A 6,141-nucleotide genomic window follows, 5' to 3' on the forward strand; every position below is an offset into this window, starting at 1 on the left:
TCTCAAGAAAATTTCAAAATAATTTAATTCTTTTCTCCATATTTTTCACTCACATTTTGGTGGTGTTGGTGGGAAAATGCATCCTACTCTTCATTCTGTTGGTGGACTCCCATCAAGGACCAAAAAGAAAAAAAGAAAAAAAGAAATAAACAAACAAACCAAAAAAAAAAAAAAAAAAAAGAAGAAAACTTAGAAAAGGCCACTTCTGCTTAAAAGACAATACTACTTATGGTTTTAATTTAAAGAGAAACATTTATTTGGACATTTAAATTTATTGAGGTCCACAAAGATTGTTTTCTCTCCCCAGATTAGAAATGCCATGTGACTGGATGGGAGTGTCTCACAGGCCAGGTCTCACTGGAGGGATCCTGAAAGGAAAATTCAGATGACACCTCAAATTCTGGGCAGCAGTGCTGAGACAGTGGGAGGCCTGACAGGTCTGCGGCAGCCACAGCCAGGAGAGAGGATTTCACAGCAATCTGCCACAGCAATGCTGGTCCCTCCAAAGGACAGGAGGTATCTGCTCCCATGGGGTCTCTTGGATGATGTATTTATCTTCTTCTTGTGCTTCTCTCACATGTCTTATGAGAGGAAGGGCTGGCTCGGGCTAGAAAGGGCAATCTTGGCTCTCCCTGTATAAAAGTTACCCAGAGAGCTGCCCTTCCACAAACACTGCTGATTGCCAGCATCTATCAGCTGCAGATAGCCTATGTGCTCTGCCAGGAGAGGTTGCTTCAGCAGCTCAAAACCTGTTCCTGCTCATGTTAAAGCCCACATTTTTCTTGTCAGGGGTTTTGTGTTTGCTTTAAGCTCACAGGCAGAGCTGCCTCTGTTTGCTCAGCCTTGCTGAGCCAAGTCAAGAGAAGTCCCAGGTGAGGGATGTGGGTAGGATACATACAGGAGAGCTCCTAAATCCAGGTGAGAAGCTTTGCAGTACATATCCTTTCACAGTCCTGGGGTGGAGGAAGTGAGCCCAGCTCTCTGTAAGGTCTGGACCTCCAAGCCCTGCTTCGCCACTGCAACCTCATGCGCTGCTTTAAGGACAAATCCTCAGAAATGCCCCAGTTCCCATTGCCTTTGTGTATTACAGCCTCATTTCCTCCAGCTCTCTGTTGGAGTTTTCCTTCCAGTTTGGCAGCAGAATAGCTGTATTTCCCTGTTCTGCCCCATTGTAATGCTGAGAGGCTGGCAGGGAGGGCAGGGGCTGTGCCAGCCGGAGAGCAGGGCCAGCTCTGCCCGGGGAAGGCTCAGCAGGGCGGACTGGCTTTGGTGTGTCAGCACAGCCACACAGAGATGCCTCTGCCAACAGCAGCACAGGCTGATGCTCAAGGAAAGCTGCTCTTCCCAGGAAAACCCCAGGCCCTGCAATGTCCCAGAGTGGCTGGGGAAGGAAGGGGTGAGGGGGTCTCTCCTGTCCTTGTGTTCTTCAAGGACCAGTTTAAGCTCCATTGCATTCACCGGGAAGTTGTGGAAATAATGGGATTTCCTGGACTGTGGACAAAAAGTCCTTGAAATAATGGGAGCCCCAGAGTGTGGACAGTGGCTAGGGCACCCTGGGATGTGGATGACTCAGTTATAAAGTGCTTTTTGACTATGAACAAAGCATCTAAGACCAAGTAGTTCCAGGTCCACAAGATCCGAAACCCTTTGGAGAAGCTGGCAAACCACACTGGCTTCCCAGCCCTGCACACCCCAGCTCCGCAGCCCAGCTGCTCCCAGGCTGAGGGGCTTTATGAAATCCTCCCCTAGAAGATAACTTTCTCTGAAATCAGGGCTTTTTTTTCTGTTCTTTTCTTTTTTAATCACATGGAAAATATTCCCAGCTAACCACGGCCTCAGAGCTGTGGCAACCTTGCCTGAGGCCACCTCTCAAGCCAGTGGGGTGACATGGGCTGCAAGGCTGGGAAGACGATGCTGCCAAGCCTCCTTTGGAAACAGCCCTTGTCGGTTTTCGCTTTCAAGCTCTTTTGTTGAAAATCCTTAAGGCGCCGAGAAAAAGGCCCTTTCTCAAAACAGCTTCTCCAGACAGCCTGGGAGAGCCAGGAGCTCAGCCCATGGGTGCCAGCAGGCTGCTGGAGGGGGCCACCACTGCCCATGGAAGGTCCAGGGCAAGGACCAGCCATGAGCAGAGGATGGGCAGGGGTGGGTGATGTCTCAGCCCTTATACAAAGGATTTATTCTTCCTCCTGCCCCAGACCAAGGGGATGTTCCCTTGCCACCCTCAAAATTAACAGCAGGACTTGCTAGGTTAGGAAATGTCCCCTGTATTTAACACCTTCCCAGCCTCATTACAGTAGGTGGTTTACACTGACATCCGTGGAAGCCCAAAGCATGGCATCCTGGTTAACAGAGAAATTGAATGAGGAGAAAGAGAACTCACTCTCCCCAGCTGCAAAGTGATCTGGTACTCAAGGTTTGTCTCTTGTTACCTATCTTCTTAATGTTAAAACCTAACTTTTTATTTCTTAGGCCCAACCAGCATTTAAATGACAAGTTTACTAATGGTAACTGGAAGTGCTGTGATGTCTCCCTGCTTCAAGTACAGATTGCAACACCTGCTGGGACAAGACTCCCCCAAACCTGTGAGATGCTGCAGGATGCTCAGGGTGAGCTCCTTGAACCCTCCCAGCTCCACTTATAACCTCTGAGCTTGAGTTTAATCCATCCATAGCCTTGCACATTAGAGACCAAACAGCCTCCATCTGCCAACCAAGGTAGCACTTCAAAGGCTCAGGTGGCAAGAAAATGTATTCAAGCCTCTGAGTTGTCCTATGAAGAGTGTACACTTAGCACAGAATCATAAAATGGTTTGTAGTCAAATTAATGAATAATAACTTTGGGAAAGCTGCAGACACCATTCAGATGGAGAAGTAAGCAATACATGGATCGCTTTAAGTTCCACATCAAGTAGAAATAATACAGCAGATACATTTGCCTTTACAAGAAGTGAAGGCAGTGAGTAAATTGAAACATGGCTCCACATGGATAAGCACAGCCTAATGCCAGCACAAAAGGCAGTGAAGCACATCCTCTTCTGTGCTGTATGCATAGAGAGGGCACTCTCACCAACATTTATTTTCATTTCTAGGTAGTTAGTGAAGGGTAGGGAAAAAATCAACAGCAATAAATGAGTTGTTGCAACCTGCCCTTTCTGCTCCAGCAATTTCCTGTTTTTGTAAACAGGAAACGCTGCACAACCTGGCGAGGACTCAATGTGATAACGCTGAAGAGTGATCAGACAGTCAACTATGAAACCGCGGCGGCGTCTGCTGAGGAAAACCCACAAGCTGTCAAGAAAGCTGCGGGATGTTTTGCGACACAATCTATCAACTATCCAAGGTGAATGCCTTTATTTATAGATGGATTTCTTTTCCTGTTGTAATTCCATGCCTTCTCAGTCTTACAGTAAGCCACCTGGCCAGTGTGAATACGCACGTTAATTTCAAGGTAATATATTATTCTGTATAATAAAAACAAGTTGTCTGGCTGTTTTTAGTGGAGTTGTCTAAGCCTGTTCCCATGGGCTTCCAACCTCCCAGGGAGAGCTTGCAATCTGCTCTGTTTCATCATCACTTTTGTGTCATTTCCTACTGAGATGAGTGGCACCAAGACAATTTCCAGACGTGGTTATTTGTTCTCCTTGACCTGAGTGACTGCTGTTTTCGAAGTCATTTGCAGTGTCAGTCCTGGGATTTGACACTTGGTCTTCTCCAGTTGGGGATTATAATGCTGTATCTTTCATTCAAGCTCCTTATTAATGTTGAGAAGGCAGTTACAATGGAGCTGTTCCAAAAATTTTTTCCTTGACAACACTTAAGTCTGCAAATCAGGCCAATTTTACCAATTTCACATAACTTGATAATTCAGTTTATACCAAGTAAAAAAACTTTTCCCTGGACCACCAACCCTAATTCTATACAGTGTTTAACAACAATTGCTAGTTGAAAGTTTGTTTTTTCACCCACACCTAAGGAAGCTTTAGCACACTCTGTTCCCAACTGTGCCTATAACCTGCAGAGATAGACTGAGAACAGCTTACAACTCCAAAAATTTCATTCCTTTGAATTCTGTCCATTGTTTCCTTGTTGGTTCCCCTCTCCAAGTAAACAGTTCCATGAAAATTTAAGCAATCTTGAATGAGGTCTTTGCAGTGACCTTATGGCTTAGAAGCAGATGAACCCAGAGCTCATTGGGCAATAATTTCCTATTGTTCATATACAATCTCAGCCTGAAAATGGGATGTGTGTCCCTAAAGCCAGCTTCTACTGTGGTTGAGCAATGTCTTGTCAGGCCCCTCTTTCAGCAGCTGTCATCTGTAAATTCACGCATAAACTCAGATGACCTGAGCAGTTCAGCTCTTCTGGGTTACCAGAAGAGTTCCACAGCCTAAGTGAGGCACCACAAAAATGTCTGAAAGTGAGTCTAGAGATATTTTGAAGTCTTGCACCTGGAAGGCTGTTGATCCATCCTTGCTCTCTGTGGAAATTTGCATTTCCACGTGCCTGGTTACATTGCAACCCAGCCTCTAAAATTCTGGATAAAAGCCCTTCAACCAACAGATAGGGTGCTCCTCTTGTATCACTATTGCCCCACTGATGACTCTGTAGGGCTGTATCTCATGGAAGAACTACTCCTTTAATCCATCCTTTGCAGAAGGAACTTTTGGGTGAAGAGTAGGACCCAGCCTCTGAAGGCACAGTGTCCTGAATCAGAGCATCATGTTGAGTCAGTGATTAAAAAACACTTTTCCCAAAGGCAAAGCAATGCTCTGGAAAGAGCATCAAGAGAGCAGTGGTCTTTCCACCACCTTCATCTGACATTTTCTTCCAGAGATATTGTCCCACTTCATCAAGGCTACAGCAGAGGAGCAGAGAAAAACACGGAAACCTGTTGTTGCCGGCACGAAAATTCCAGCCAGTGCCTTTTTGTCACCACTTCCTCCCTAATCCCCACATTTCTCCTCCCCTCTGCTCTTGAGGAGACAATCTTGTGTTTGCAGATGCCAAGGAGCCTCAAAGGAAGGAGCAATAACAAGCACATCTTTTCATGCCAGCAGCCTCTGGAGGCAGCCTGCATCCCTTGGCAGGGCAGGGCTGGCCCGTGGTGAGCCCAGAGCAAACATCTCGGCGCTGCAGCACGTTGAGCTGGGAGGCGTTTGGCTCCCAGTCAGGAGGAGAGGCTTCCCAGCACTGCCTGGACAAACACACCTGCTCAGCCAGGCTGCCAGGTGTGCTCCCTCACGAAGGCTTCCGCTGGATGCGGCTGATAGAGATCTCCAGGCATCCCACCAAAGCGTCAGGAAAAGGCCCAAGTGAGTCAGCAGAAAGGTACAATTCCACACGGGGCCTCTGGCCATGATTTGTTGGACTCTCACCCACCAGAGAGAGTAGGAGTGTAATCGTATTGTTTCTAATGAGTTTGGGATCAAGGTTTTATTGCAAGGAAAAGAAAATAAATAATCTTGGTTACAAAATGCTTTCCTCCCCTAGCTTCATTTTTTAACACGATTTAAGAGCGCCCAAGGAAAAACATTTAATCCCAAACCCATTTTGGATTTGCATTTTAGGAACATGCAGGAAAGATATGTGAGCAGCATGTATTGAGCTCCTAGCAATTCAAAAGCAGAATTTCAAAGGTGCAATGAAGATGGCCACATGAATTCCTTTAGCCAGAGCAGGAGAAATACCTGCATATCCCATGCACCTCTCCATAGAGTCAACAGGATGTAAGAGAATGTAAAGCCTTTTTTTCTGTAGTATGCATGAGAATACACAGCACAGTTTTATCAATGGCAATTACTTAATTCGCTGGAAGTTAACTCAGACAAATTTCAACACAGGAGTGTCAAGGATGGGGATATGAAAATCATCATAATTCCCAAGAAGCTGTCATGTAATTGCAATTTCAGTCCACCCAAACTGATTGATATAAATTAATTTCAAATGTAGCCATCTGGTTTGATGGTAGAGCCTAAATAATTGACTTGGTGTGCTCCCAAAACATCAGGATCAGCAGCCTGTTGGGTGCTGCAAAGTTTTATGATGTAAAGAAAATTGAAAACAAAAGCACACTGGAGATGAAAGATGACCCCAAGGCTGATGGACTGTAGCATCCATACAAAAGAGGACTCCAAAGGAGCCA

General features: G+C 45.9%; 1 long non-coding RNA gene across 1 annotated transcript; it reads left to right on the forward strand.

The window, feature by feature from the left end:
- Positions 1-252: 252 nt before the first annotated feature.
- LOC107202701 lies at positions 253-4,538 on the forward strand. Its single transcript, XR_001520808.2, has 3 exons — positions 253-516; positions 2,470-2,606; positions 3,184-4,538. It is a non-coding gene; the product is annotated as an uncharacterized LOC107202701 (long non-coding RNA).
- Positions 4,539-6,141: the final 1,603 nt, after the last annotated feature.

This window comes from Parus major, chromosome 4 (assembly GCF_001522545.3).
Source record: "Parus major isolate Abel chromosome 4, Parus_major1.1, whole genome shotgun sequence".
NCBI classification, from domain to species: domain Eukaryota; kingdom Metazoa; phylum Chordata; class Aves; order Passeriformes; family Paridae; genus Parus; species Parus major.